We start from the raw sequence: 15,739 nt of genomic DNA, 5'->3' as shown, positions 1-15,739 counted from the left end.
CAAAAGACTCTCACTTCACTTTAACCTCCCTAACCCCAATGATCGTCTTTCATATCGAGCCATTGAAGCAATGAGTAGGGCTAATGAATGTTAATAAGCAACTAATATTTTTGAGGACACTAATATTATCATCAAATTTAGCTCAAAATGCATCCAATGGCTCATAAGAATTTATAATTAAGGGATCTTACTTCTTTTCAGATATCTCCATAGCCATGGCTTTATGCTGCTCCACCATTTCTGATTTCTTCAATGGCTGTGAAATTTCACCCTTATCATTCACTGAAGAGCACTATCTGCAAATAGGTTCATTAACACAACTAAAAGCCGAACCAAAACAATTTATGTTAGTATATGGTTTAATTTAATTTATCATTGATCAAAAATTCAAACAAAATAGGCATCATCTTTGCTTGGGAAGTAATGTTTGATAATATCAATATAAATGATTTATTTTTATTATATTAAATGATTGATTCTGACGTTTTTGTTCATTTTCTTCTTCATGTGCACAAGTCCATTAGTAGTAGGCAACTCATATTGACATTTACACATCGTCTCCTTCCATAAATGAACGAAGCAATGGAGATCGAGCAAAGAAAGGAGAGAGAATAAGAATGGTGTTTCAGACAAAAGAGGTCAAAGTCTGATAAAAGTCTATGTTTATCAAGACTTTGTCTCTTAGTGACGTGGAAGGATCGCAGCCCTTGATCAAATTACCAGAAAAACAATCTTGGCCATCTGATCAAGGGACAACTGGAGGAAATAAGAAGCTCAAGGAAGCTTCACACACGTGACTTACCTAAAGCTATGCGCAACAAGCTGCACCGGACTGCCATTTATGTAAGTCACGTGTGTGGAGGAATATTTTTCTGTTATACATTGTACAAATAACAAAGTGACAAGTGGATAAGTAGTTTATTTTCTTTTCTTTTATTCTCATGAAAAATACTTGTATAAATACAAAATTTGGATATGGAATACATCATCAGAAATTTCCCAAAGCTTCTCTTTGTTACAATTATTTCAACCCATTCGTCTTTTCGGTTGTGAGTAAATAATATATTAAAAAAATATATATATATATTATATATCTCATGATTTTGAGAGTGATAAGCATGAAAGCATATAGTAAAACGAAATATTGTAGTTGATTATGCTGTCTGAAGTACGAGGGTGAAATGTGTTGATGCTAATATTAGACACAGGGTGTCAGGATCCTACTTCTCAGGTCATGATGGAACCTACTACACCCTGCTAGTAAGTAAGTCTAATCCATACCCCGAAACCAAAAGAAGTGTGCTATCACGTGAAAGATAACAACAATAAGCATGCAGCTGACAAAAATGAGGGAAAAAAAATAAAAGCAAACAACTGAATATAAGGGAAGTCCGGCGCACTAAAGCTCCCGCTATGCGCAGGGTCCGGGGAAGGGCCCGACCACAAGAGTCTATTGTACGCAGCCTTACCTTGCATTTCTGCCAGAGGCTGTTTCCAAGACTTGAACCCGTGACCTCCTGGTCATATGACAGCAACTTTACCAGTTACTCCAAGGCTCCCCTTCTAAACAACTGAATATAAAACAAGAAAATTATTCCCAAGACCTGACATCAGTCAACAATCGAGCATCTAATGTAAATAGGAGTAAAAGGCTTTAACAATTATAATATAATACAAGTTGTCTCTGAATACAACATAAAAACTAGCCTAGCCAAAATAGATAAAAACCGATAACTCCGAACACCAAGAGCTCACCCTAGTCTCCAAAGTCCAAAAGTTTCCCTACATGAAATCTAAATAAAAGGCGAGAACTCGTACTATAATCTGCAGGGTGCAAAGGTGTAGTATGAGTACCAAACGAATGATAGTCAGTACGCATAGGACAACTGAGTTGCAAATATAATGCAAGTATAAACAACATATAAATAAGAAAAATACAACACAAGTAACTACACAGGAGATATGAACATGTAATGTGAATGAAGAAATAAGACTGTAACATCCCTCAAAATTTTTCCCTAAGATTCGGACCCTTCTTGTGTTCGGATAGGGTCGGACCCGAGTATTGGGGAGCATTCGCATGAGTAAGATGATTCGTTGAGAAATGTAGCAGCATTAGAGGTGATATGGGGTCATGAAGGACCCCTAGGACCAAATTAAATCCAAAGATTCGTCGTAGCTAAGTTTGAGGAGGAGTTCGCATAAGGGGTTGACTTCTAACAACCCTATTTGTTGAAAGACGACAATCTGGGTGGCCCATGACCCATCAAATTAAAGTTCGTCGAGTCTTCTTTCCAACGTCACCAAGAATGTGAATTTTGGAGTTCGGAGTCGAAAGATATGACGATCCTAAGACGAACTGGCACGGCAGAAATTTCGTTTTTGGCCTGGGTTGCAACTGCTGGGGAAATGGCCTTGGCGCTGTAAGGGCGCGACGTGCCACTATCGCGCCAGAAACATGCCTCAGTAGTTTGGTCCTTGGCGCGATGCGCCACTAAAAGTTGTGCAAGGTTTTTCAAGCCAAATTCCAAAACCCGGAAACTTTGGCCTTGGCGCTATAAGGGCACGACGTGCCACTATCGCGCCAGAAACATGCCTCAGTAGTTTGGTTCTTGGCATGGCGCGCCACTACGAGATGTGCAGGTTTTAGGCGTAATTGCCCTGGCGCTGTAATGGCGCGACGCGCCACTATCGTGCCAGGTGCATTTTTGCCTATTTTTCAGAACTTTTGAGGAGGGGCAATTTGGGAACTTACCCAAATTATATATGTATTACCTTTTGTCTTTTGGGAACACATTTTTGGAGGCTCACTCTCTCTCTAAAAGCCCTAGAAACCTCTCTCTCTCTCTTCTTCTTCTTCTTCTTCTTCTTCTCTATTTCCAACAAAAAGAGTCCAAGAGCTTAAGATTTGAGTCCTCCATTGAAGACCCAACACCAAGGTTTTCTTCAAGTCTATTCTAAGGTATGTAAGTCTATCCAAAACATGGGTTGAGTCCACCCATGTGCCCTATTCTTGCTTTGAGGTTAGATGTTCCTGAAAATAGAGTTTCTGGGTATGGTGTATGTTTGAATGAGTTTTGTCCCCAATTTATTTGATTCTTTATGTGTTGATGTTGTTGAGCTAAGAAGTTCCTAAAATGATCCCTTATGTGAGTATGAGTTGATGAAGATGAGTTGTTAAATTTGTTTTATTGATCTTCTTAATTATGTAGATTTTGATAAATGATGTTATTTTCTTTAAAATGTTGCCTATTATAAAATGTCAATTTAAAGTCTTGAAATTGTGATGAGTCTTAAAGATTTCTCAAATGGAGGGAGGAAATGATTGATTTTATCTAGATGTTGCTATGTATGTGCATTTAAATTTCTTTGAAGATATGATTGAGATTGATCGGATAGCATGATTGGAAGAGATATAATTGTGATAGAGTTGATGAGTTGACAGGGTTGTAATGAGACTTGTCGATATGATTTGATTGAGTTGATTGGATGGAGTTTATGAGCATTGAGTCTTGGGAGGAGTATCGAGCACCAAATTGGGCAAGAGTATAGTCCATACTCGAACCTAATAACTGCGTCGCCAAACGTATGGGGGATGGAACTGTTAAAATCGAATGCTTTCCCGAGAGATTTGTCCTGACATTATAGGACCTGGTTGGATTGGATCCATGATTGGTTGATTCGTTCATACCCTGGCAAAGTATGAACGGATGCGGCAACAACGTCGGTTTGTTGTATTTTCACTGGCTCATAAGTGATGGTTGTTGGTTAAGAGAAACTCCCAAATAGGTTTTGATAGTACTCTGAGTCAGATTGAGTTGAATTGTATGTGATTGGTCCCGTTTAAATCATATTCTTGTTTAGACTTAGGACATTTGATTGAGTTGTTATTCCTCTTGAGTTGAGCTTCCGAGTTGATTGATTCTTTCTTGATGTTCGTTGTATTCGGCCATTTTACATACTCGTACATTCTATGTACTGACGCCATTTGGCCTGCATCGTTTCATGATGCAGAGACAGGTACTAGAGATCATCAACCGGTGCTCCGTTGAATATCCATATACACTCTCAGCTAGTTGGTGAGTCCTCCTAGTTTCTGGAGGATGTTGAGCTTTTTTGTACAGTTTTGTTGTCATTTCCTTTATTTTGATTGTTGGTAGCCATGGACTTGTCATTGGCACCTCTTAGACTTTGATAGAGGCTTCATAGACTGGAGTGTGGGAAGGTTGAACTATTATTTTGAGGAGTCTTATTATATTGTATTGATGGCTTGAAATGTTTGGCCTTCGGCCCCCATATTGTGAATAGTATTTCGTTGATTGAGTTTTCCGCTAAGAGAATGTGATTGAATGAATGTGTGACTAAACCAGATGGTTCACTCGGAGGTCAGAAATGGCCTTCGAGTGCCGGTCACGCCTAGGGTACCCTCCCGGGGCGTGACAAACATGGTATCAGAGCCCAGAGTTCAAGTGTCCTAGGGAGTCTATGAAACCGTGTCTAGTAGAGTCTTATTTATGGGTGTGTTGTGCACCACACTTATAATCAGGACGCTATAAGACATTAGAAATTGTTTCACTTCTTTCATACTCTGGAATTCGTGCGATAGAGTTAAACTCTATAAAACTCCTTTCTAATTCGTGCGTTTATGGGTTACAGATAATGCCTCCTAAACGTACCACTAGCTAGAGGAATATTGATAATGCAGGAATGCCACAGTCAGAGGTACACCCAGCAAGGGCTAGAGGCCGACCTATGAGATATGTGGAGGCACCTCAAGTGCCTGCTACTCCATCTGCCCCCACATCAGAGGCAGAATTCCAAGGGGCAATTGCAATGCTCACGCAGTTAATGGTTGCCCGAAATGGTAATCAGAGATCGCCCACTCTTAGCTCTAGTTCCCAAGAGCCGTCTACTGCCACTAGAATTAGAGACTTTCTGAGGATGAATCCGCTGGCATTCACGGGTTCTAAGGTTGATGAAGATCCCCAAAATTTTATTGATGAGATGTGAAAAATTCTGAAAGCTATGCATGCTATGGAAATTGAGGGGGTGGAGTTGGTGTCTTATCAACTCAAGGACGTGGCAAATATTTGGTATAACCAATGGGAACAAGGTAGGGGTGAGGATGCTGAACCTGCTAGGTGGGATGAATTCGAGGGAGCCTTTCTTGACCACTTCTTTCCCCGAGAATTGAGGGAAGCGAAAGTGGAGGAATTCGTGAATCTGAAGCAGGAGGGTATGACTGTTAAGGAGTATGGCCTGAATTTCATCCAACTATCCAGGTATGCTCCAGAAATGACCCCAGATGTGAGGTCAAAGATGAGGAAGTTTGTCTCTGGTTTGGGAAAACATGTGAAGAAGGAGTGCAAAGTGGCATTGTTAATCTTCGATATGGATATTTCAAGGTTAATGGTGTACGCCCAACAGGTGGAGGATGAGAAGAGAAAGGACAAAGAGGAGCATCTGAGCAAGAACGCAAGATCAGCTGGGCATGAGAATGAACAGAGGCAAAACAAAGGAAACATGTCTTTTTTCCAGAAGAGGCCTTCCAGCTATGCCTCATCTACCGCCAATGCACCTATGCCGCAGAACAGGTATGATCGACAGGGGAAGAGTCGCCAAAATTTCAGACCCCAGGGTTCTCAATCCCAAACTAGCGTGGGTCAAGGTTCGCAAGGGAAGCCACCATGCGTCAAGTGTAGTAAGCTTCACTTGGGAGAGTACAGAGCGGGAAGGAATGGTTGTTATAAATGCGACCAATAGACCATTTTCAGAAGGAGTGTCCAGCATGGGGGAAAAGAGCCCAGTTCTCTACTACCGCACTGCCAGCTAGGGGTAATCAGAGAGGCACTACTTCAGGTACGAGTGGAGGTACAAACCGCCTATATGCCATGGGTAGTCGCCAAGATTAGGAGAACTCTCCAAACGTCGTGACGGGTATGATTCGAGTCTCTTCTCTTGATTGCTATGTATTAATAGATCCGGGTGCCACCCTATCTTTTGTGACTCCTTACGTGGCTAGTAAGTTCAACAAAATTCCTGAATGTCTTCTTGATCCTTTCAGTGTAGCTACTCCTGCCGGTGATTCTGTCTTAGCTGAGAGAGTCTATAGAAATTGCACTGTGTCCATTTATCACAGGGATACCTTGGCCAACCTAGTTGAGTTAGACATGGTTGATTTTGATATAATCCTTGGCATGGACTGGCTCTATGTCTGTTATGCCTTTATTGATTGTAGAACTCAGATTGTCACGTTCAAATTCCCGAATGAGGCTGTCATAGAGTGGAAGGGTAGTCCTGTTGCGCCTAAGGGTAAGTTTATTTCATACCTTAGGGCCAGGAAGCTAATCTCAAAAGGGTGCATTTATCACCTTGTCCGAGTGAAAGATGACAATATTGAGTCTCCATCCCTCGAGTCGGTTCCGATTGTCAATGAGTTTCCGGATGTCTTTCCTGAAGATCTGCCTGGAGTCCCTCCTGATAGGGAGATTGACTTTGGGATTGATGTTCTTCTTGATACCCAGCCTATCTCAATTCCTCCTTATAGAATGGCCCCAGCTGAGTTGAAAGAGTTGAAGGAGCAGTTGAAGGACTTGTTAGATAAGGGATTTATTAGGCTGTGTATCTCACCATGGGGTGCTCCGGTCCTATTTGTTCGAAAGAAAGATGGGTCCCTTAGAATATATATCGACTACAAGCAGCTGAACAAGGTCACTATAAAGAATAAGTACCCTCTCTCCAGAATAGATGACTTATTTGATCAACTTCAGGGTGCCACTTGCTTCTCAAAGATAGACCTGAGATCCGGCTACCATCAGCTGAAGGTGAGGGAATGTGATATTCTGAAGACCGTTTTTCGGACTCGTTATGGCCACTTTGAATTTTTGGTCATGTCCTTTGGGTTAACTAATGCCCCCGCAGCTTTTATGGATCTCATGAACAGAGTGTTTAAACCATATCTTGATATGTTTGTGATTGTATTCATAGATGATATTCTGGTCTACTCCAAGAACGAAGAGGAGCATGCCCATCATCTTAGAATCGTCTTACAAACTTTGAGAGAACAGGTATTGTATGCAAAGTTCTCCAAATGTGAATTTTGGCTTGTATTAGTGGCTTTCTTAGGCTACATCGTATCTGGAGATGGTATTCAGGTTGACGCTCAAAAGATTGAAGCTGTGAAGAATTGGCCCAGACCCACATCTCCGACAGAGATAAGGAGTTTCTTGGGTTTGGCTGGCTATTATCGAAGGTTTGTAGAGGGATTCTCATCCATATCATCACCATTGACTAAGCTGACTCAAAAGAAGGCTAAGTTCCAATGGTCCGATGCTTGTAAGGAGAGTTTTCAGAAATTGAAAACCAAGCTAACCACTGCTCATGTTCTAACCTTGCCTGATGGTACAGAGGGTTTTGTGATTTATTGTGATGCATCCAGAATTGGTTTGGGTTGTGTGTTAATGCAAAGGGGGAAGGTGATAGCCTATGCTTCGAGACAACTTAAGGTTCATAAGAGAAATTACCCAACTCATGACCTTGAACTGGTAGCTGTGGTGTTTGCGCTTAAAATTTGGCGCCACTACTTGTATGGAGTGCATATTGATGTATTCACCAATCATAAGAGCTTGTAATACGTCTTCAGCCAAAAGGAACTTAACCTGAGGCAAAGGAGATGGCTTGAGCTACTCAAGGACTACGACATGAGCATCCTCTACCATCCAGGTAAAGCTAATGTTGTTGCTGATGCTCTTAGCAGGTTGTCTATGGGTAGCACTGCCCACGTGGAGGAAGGAAGGAGAGAATTGGCGGAGGAGGTACACAGATTAGCCCGATTAGGAGTTTATTTGGAAGAGAACAACGAAGGCGGAGTTACTGTTCAGGATGGGTCTACATCCTCACTTGTGGCAGAGGTAAAAGAGAAGCAAGACCAAGATCCCGTCCTTCTCCAATTGAAGGGAGTTGTTCACAAACAAGAGGTAATGGTTTTTACCAAAGGGGGAGATGGTATGTTGAGGTACCAAAATAGATTGTGTGTGTCGGATGTCGATGATGTTCAAGAGAGGATTATGGCCGAAGCACATAGTTCTAGATACTCTATTCATCCGGGCTCCACAAAAATGTACCATGACTTAAGGGAAATCTATTGGTGGAGTGGGATGAAGAGAGATATTGCGGAATTCGTATCCAAGTGCCCAAATTGTCAACAGGTGAAGGTTGAGCATCAAAAGCCATGTGGCTTAGCTCAAAATATAGAAATTCCGGAATGGAAGTGGGAAATGATCAACATGGACTTTATTACAGGTCTACCGAGGTCTTGAAAGCAACATGATTCGATTTGGGTGATTGTGGACAGGATGATGAAAGCAGCTCACTTTTTTACAGTTAAGACTACTGACACCGCAGAGGATTATGCAAAGTTGTACATACAGGAGATCGTCAGATTGCATGGGGTCCCTTTGTCTATTATCTCAGACAGAGGAGCTCAATTTACTTCCCAATTTTGGAAATCCTTTTAGAGGGGATTGGGTTCGAAGGTGAATTTGAGTACGGCCTTCCATCCCCAGACAGATGGCCAAGTAGAGCGCACTATTTAGACATTGGAAGATATGTTGAGGGCATGTGTGCTTAACTTCAAAGGGAATTAGGATGATCACTTACCTCTCATAGAATTTGCATATAACAATAGCTATCATGCAAGCATTCAAATGGCTCCTTATGAGGCCTTGTATGTGAGGAGGTGTAGATCGCCCATTAGGTGGTTTGAAGTTGGTGAAGCCGAGTTGATTAGACCCGATTTTGTTTATCAAGCCATGGAGAAGGTGCGAGTCATTCGAGAGAGGCTAAAGACAGCCCAAAGCCTCCAAAAATCTTACACCGACGTGAGGAGAAGAGACTTAGAGTTTGAGGTGGGTGATTGGGTATACTTGAAAGTGTCACCCATAAAGAGCGTCATGAGGTTTGGAAAGAAGGGGAAACTTAGTCCTCGATATATTGGTCCTTACCAAATTTTGAGGCGGATTGGGAGTGTTGCTTATGAGTTGGAGTTACCCTCAGAGTTAGCTTCTATCCATCCGATATTCCATGTTTCGATGTTGAAGAAGTGCTTAGGCGATCCTTCATTGGTATTCCCCATTGATAGTATTGGAGTTAAGGATAGCTTATCCTATGAAGAGGTTTCGGTCCAAATTCTTGATCGCCAAATTCGCAAATTAAGGAACAAAGAGGTTGCCTCAGTCAAGGTCCTATGGAGGAATCAATTAGTTGAGGAAGCCACGTGGGAAGCAGAAGAGGCCATGAAATCTAAATATCCTCATCTATTCATGCCGACCGAGGAGAATGTTGAAGGTAATGTCCGTTTCCTTGACATTGAATTCATTTGTACATTTTGAGTCTTGATTGATAAAAGATTGAGAATTTGATTGATTAAATGACTGAGTTTTGATTGTGATTTGCACCCCAAGTCTATTCTTGATTTCTCATCATTCGAGGATGAATGATCCCAAGGGAGAGATAATGTAACACCCCTTAAAATTTTTCCCTAAGATTCGGACCCTTCTTGTGTTCGGGTAGGGTCGGACTTGAGTATTGGGGAGCATTCGCGTGAGTAAGATGAGTCGTTGAGAAATGTAGCAGCATTAGAGGTGATGTGGGGTCATGAAGGACCCCTAGGACCAAATTAAATCCAAAGATTCATCGTAGCTAAGTTTGAGGAGGAGTTCGCATAAGGGGTTGACTTCTAACAACCCTATCTATTGAAAGACGACAATCTGGGTGGCCCACGACCCATCAAATTAAAGTTCGTCGAGTCTTTTTTCCAACGCCACCAAGAATGTGAATTTTGGAGTTAGGAGTCGAAAGATGTGACGATCCTAAGACGAACTGGCATGGTAGGAATTTTGTTTTTGGCCTGGGTTGCAACTGCTGGGAAATGGACTTGGCGCTATAAGGGCACGACGCACCACTATTGCGCCAGAAACATTCCTCAGTAGTTTGGTCCTTAGCGCGACGCGCCACTAAAAGTTGTGCAGGGTTTTTCAAGCCAAATTCCAAAACCCAAAAACTTTGGCCTTGGCGGTATAAGGGCGCGACGCGCCACTATCACGCCAGAAATATGTCTCAGTAGTTTGGTCCTTGGCGCGGCGCGCCACTACGAGATGTGCACATTTTAGGTGTAATTGGCTTGTCACTGCAATGGCGCGATGCGCCACTATCGCGCCAGGTGCATTTTTGCCTATTTTTCAGAACTTTTGAGGAGGGGCAATTTGGGAACTTACCCAAATTATATATGTATTACCTTTTGTCTTTTGGGAACACATTTTTGCAGCCTCACTCTCTTTCTAAAAGCCCTAGAAACCTCTCTCTCTCTCTCTTTTCTTCTTCTTCTTCTTCTTCTTCTTCTTCTCCATTTCCAACAAAAAGAGTCCAAGAGCTTCAAGATTTGAGTCCTCCATTGAAGACCCAACACCAAAGTTTTCTTCAAGTCTATTCTAAGGTATGTAAGGCTATCCAAAACATGGGTTGAGTCCACCCATGTGCCCTATTCTTGCTTTGAGGTTAGATGTTCCTGAAAATGGAGTTTCTGGGTATGGTGTATGTTTGAATGAGTTTTATCCCCAATTTATTTGATTCTTTATGTGTTGATGTTGTTGAGCTAAGAAGTTCCTAAAATGAGCCCTTATGTGAGTATGTTTTGATGAAGATGAATTGTTAAATATGTTTTATTGATCTTCTTAATTATGTAGATTTTGATAAAGGATGTTATTTTCTTAAAAATGTTGCCTATTATAAAATGTCGATTTAAAGTCTTGAAATTGTGATGAGTCTCAAAGATTTCTCAAATGGAGGGAGGAAATGATTGATTTTATCTAGATGTTGCTATGTATGTGCATTTAAATTTCTTTGAAGATATGATTGAGATTGATCGGATAGCATGATTGGAAGAGATATAATTGTGATAGAATTGATGAGTTGACAGGGTTGTAATGAGACTTGTCGATATGATTTGATTGAGTTGATTGGATGGAGTTTATGAGCATTGAGTCTTGGGAGGAATATCGAGCACCGAATTGGGCAGGAGTATAGTCCATACTCGAACCTAATAACTACGTCGCCAAACGTAGGGGGGATGGAACCGTTAAAATTGGATGCTTCCCCGAGAGATTTGTCCTGACATTATAGGACCTGGTTGGATTGGATCCATGATTGGTTGATTCGTTCATACCCTGGCAAAGTATGAACGGATGCGGCAACAACGTCGGTTTGTTGTATTTTCACTGGCTCATAAGTGATGGTTGTCGGTTAAGAGAAACTCCCAAATAGGTTTTGATAGTACTCTGAGTCAGATTGAGTTGAATTGTATGTGATTGGTCCCATCTAAATCATATTCTTGTTTAGACTTAGGACATTTGATTGAGTTGTTATTCCTCTTGAGTTGAACTTCCGAGTTGATTGATTCTTCCTTGATGTTCGTTGTATTCGGCCATTTTACATACTCGTACATTCTATGTACTGACGCCATTTGGCCTGCATCGTTTCATGATGCAGAGACAGGTACTAGAGATCATCAACCGGTGCTCCGTTGAATATCCACATACACTCTCAGCTAGTTGGTGAGTCCTCCTAGTTTCCGGAGGATGTTGAGCCTTTTTGTACAGTTTTGTTGTCATTTCCTTTATTTTGATTGTTGGTAGCCATGGACTTGTCATTGGCACCTCTTAGACTTTGATAGAGGCTTCATAGACTGGAGTGTGGGGAGGTTGAACTATTATTTTGAGGAGTCTTATTATATTGTATTGATGGCTTGAAATGTTTGGCCTTCGGCCCCCATATTGTGAATAGTATTTCGTTGATTGAGTTTTCCGCTAAGAGAATGTGATTGAATGAATGTGTGACTGAACTAGATCGCTCGGAGGTCAGAAATGTCCTTCGAGTGCCGGCCACGCCTAGGGTACCCTCCCGGGGCGTGACAAACACACACAGAGTAAAGAAACTTAGTCAAATAACATACTTGAAAGCCCAAGCCCAACAACCCACTCGTACCAAGGAAGTACTAAAAGATTCAACTAAGCAAGGACATACAGACGACAATCACCATTAAACAACAAAATAGCCTAAAGACCAATCCAACTCAACCTAACAAGGAGTACCAACATCAAGCCAAGTATAAGCCACACAAATAACCATCAGAGCAATACAATATAACACAATTATAATCAAATAATAACCAACTAAAGTCCCATAAGTCCAAAAGGTACAAGCAGCAAACATAACCCAACCAACCCCCATAAATCAGAGGATGCCAAATAACAATCAGTTATACTGGTGATAGGCAATGCATACGAATGCAAGGTAGGCAGTAGAACTAATTGAACCATTAGCAACCAAGTGTATAGACCTACCTTGGCCTGACATCAGTCAGTAATCGAGCATATAATAAATATATGAGTAAAAGGCTTTTATAATAACAATATAATATAGAATGTCTCCAATAACACATAAAGACTAGCCTAGCCAAAATAGATGAAAATCGATAACTCTGAATGCCAAAAGCTCACCCCAGTCTCTGAAGTCCAAAAATTGCCCTACATGAAATCCAAATCAACGGTGAGAATTCATCTCTATCATGGTACCGAAAGAATGAGTAGCCAAACCAATATAGGAAAAGGAGACAACTGTTACACCCCGTGTTATTCTAGCCTAGACTTAGTTCGGGAACTATGAGAAAGATTGATGAATTGGATTGAATAATGGACTACGAGGGATGTCTACGATTCGTAGGTTATTCTATGAGTTGTAGGAACAGTTCGTAGACCTCCCCAACACTTAGTGACATTTTGATTTAGAGAAGCCTCCCTACGAGCTACCATTATGAGCCGTAATCATTCCTATGAGTCATAGGAATGAGTCATAGAGCCTTTGCCTAAATTTTAAAAATACAAGCCTTAGTACCTTGACTACGAGTTGACAGGATGATCCGTAGAGATGACTACGAGCCGTAGAAATGACTCTTAGAAGCACCTAACGCTTGGTCAAATTTCTGAACTGGAAGGTCACATCTACAAGGGAAGTTGATGACTCGTCGAAGTTCCTACGAGTCATAGAAATGACCCGTAGGGAAACTTCAGAGACTCATTATTGCAGGCTTATGAGAAACCTACAGGACGAGGGGAGTTCACGACTCATCAAGTCTTTGACTACTCGTAGACACGAGTCCTAGACCCCAATATTTACCAACCCAATTTCACAATGGAAGACGACGACCCATAGACATTTCTACGAGTCGTAATGACGACTCGTAGGCGACTAATTTTAGGTTTTTGTAGATTAGTTTTTTCCTACCTATCTTAGACTAAAATCTTGACATTTTAGGACTAAATTAAGTCCTTTATCAGTAACTAGTACGCCTAATACCCTCAATAACACCTGGATTATTTGAAAGCGAGGATTTTATAAGAGGAGAAAGACTAGGGTTCAAGTTTTTTAAGCGAGGTCTCTGAGTTTTTGATTGTTCTTCGAGTCCAGATATGTAAGGATGAGCTAAAACATAGATTTTGTTCCTCCATGTGCCCATGATTATGATAGATGGAATGTGTACGGATTGAGCCTCCATGATTGTATTCCTTGAGAAGTTCTTGTCTTAAAAATATACATGTTTTAATGATTATTGATGGAATATTATTTTTCTACGAATTAATTCCTTGAACACATGAATTGAACTACTTGTTTTACTTAAGCCCTAGAAGTATGTTGATTGATATTGAATTATATACATCTTAAGATTGAGTCTAGAGCCTTGAATTGTGTATTTACGATTGTGATTGAAACATGAGTATGATGATAGTAATGATAATATCAACAAATTGATAGTCCTGAATGTTGTCATAAATGAATGTCTAAAATATATTTTAATTACATGGTTGAAAATGATTGGGAAATTGATTGGTTGAAGGAATTGATTTGATAGAATGAATGAATTGTAAGTATCCAAAAGAGACTTATTTATTTGGTTTGATTCGGATTGATTATCTTATGAACTTGAGTCTTGGGAGGAGTATCAAATACTGAATTGGGTAAGAGTAAGTAATAACTCAAACTCAATAACTACATCGCCAATGTAGGAGAGGATTGAACCGTTAAAGTTGGATGTTTCCCAAATTACTGTCCTGACATGATAGGACTTGATTGGTTATGGATCTATGATTGTTGATTCGTTACTACCCTATCAAGGTATGAACGGATATGGCAATAGCATTGGTTTATTGTACTATCAGTGGCTTATAAGTGATAGTTGTCGGATAAGCGAGAAACTCCCATATAGGTATTTATAGTACTCTGAGTCGAATTGGAATAGATTGAATTGGATTGTATATGATTGGTCTTGTCTAAATCATATTCTTGTTTAGACTTAGGACATCTTGATTGAGTTGTTCCTTCTTCTGAGTTGATTTGATTGTACCTTGATGCATGTTTCATTTTGTCATTTTACATACTCGTACATTTCATGTACTGACGTCCATTTGGGCCTGCATTATTTCATGATGCAGAGACAGGTACTAGAGACCATCAACAGGCGATGATCTAGTCTATTCCATCTAGTTGGTGAATCCTATCTGTTTCTGAAGGATACCGCAGTTATCTTTTCAATTTTGAGTTAGATTTTCTTTATTTAATTTGTGGTAGCCATGAACCTGTTATTAGCACCTCTTAGATTGTTGATAGAGGCTTCATAGACTAGAGTGTTGATGATGTTGATTTGTTTCATTTTGACTAGTTTCTTTCTTACTAGTTGTTGACTGGATAGATGGTTGGCCTTTAGCCTTATTATGAGTAGTATTCTTGTGAGTTGAGTCTTACACTAATAGAATATGATTGAATGAAGGTGTTATTGGACCAAGTGGTTCGCTTGAAGACAAGAAGTGGTCTTTGAGTGTCGGACATGTCTAGGGTACCCTCTTGGGGCGTGACAAAAATACATTGTGTAGTCAAGTAAAAGTTGAACATATCCAGATGACTATAATGTTTCAAGTAGAAAAAGAGTATGTCCTCAATGCCTCATAAATATTGAAAATAGTTTAACAAATTTATCCAGGTGGTAGGACTCTCATTAAAACCAATTTAAAATAACAATAGTGCAAAAATAGTCTTTTTTGTGAATGATAATGATGAACTAATGCATGAGCCAAGATCGTACCACAAAACATGAGAGAAAGAAAAAACAATGCAATGCATGCCATCACCAACATCTAAACAAGGCAAACGAGATCATTATAAGATACAAACATGTAACACCCCAATTATTTTCTGTCAAGACTCGAGCCATTTTTCATATACGTATAGACTCGAACTGAATGACTTTTAATTGTATATATGAGTTAGGATCAATTTCTAAGTATTTGAAGAGTATTAGATGTGGTTTAGGATCATAATGGATCTCTAAAATTAAGTCAAGACCAAAGAATTTCTATCGACTAAGTTTTCGTATGAGACCGTAGAAGAGTCAACTTCAAATGACTATATCTCCTAAAATATAATGAATTGAGTATCCCATGACCTATAAAATTACAGGTTTTTGAGTCTTCTTTCCAACTCCATTAAGATTAGAATTTTTGGAGTTTGGAGTAACAAGTTATGTCCAGTTAACTAGAGAGGTTCGCGCCAAGTCCGCGTCCAATTTTTGCTTCAACCTCTGCAAGCTTTCATATTTTTGAAAGGGGCTTTTTGGTATTTTTCCCACCTTTCC

The sequence above is a fragment of the Solanum dulcamara genome, chromosome 3 (assembly GCF_947179165.1).
Source record: "Solanum dulcamara chromosome 3, daSolDulc1.2, whole genome shotgun sequence".
Lineage (NCBI taxonomy): Eukaryota > Viridiplantae > Streptophyta > Magnoliopsida > Solanales > Solanaceae > Solanum > Solanum dulcamara.
Note: the sequence above shows the minus strand (reverse complement) of the source record.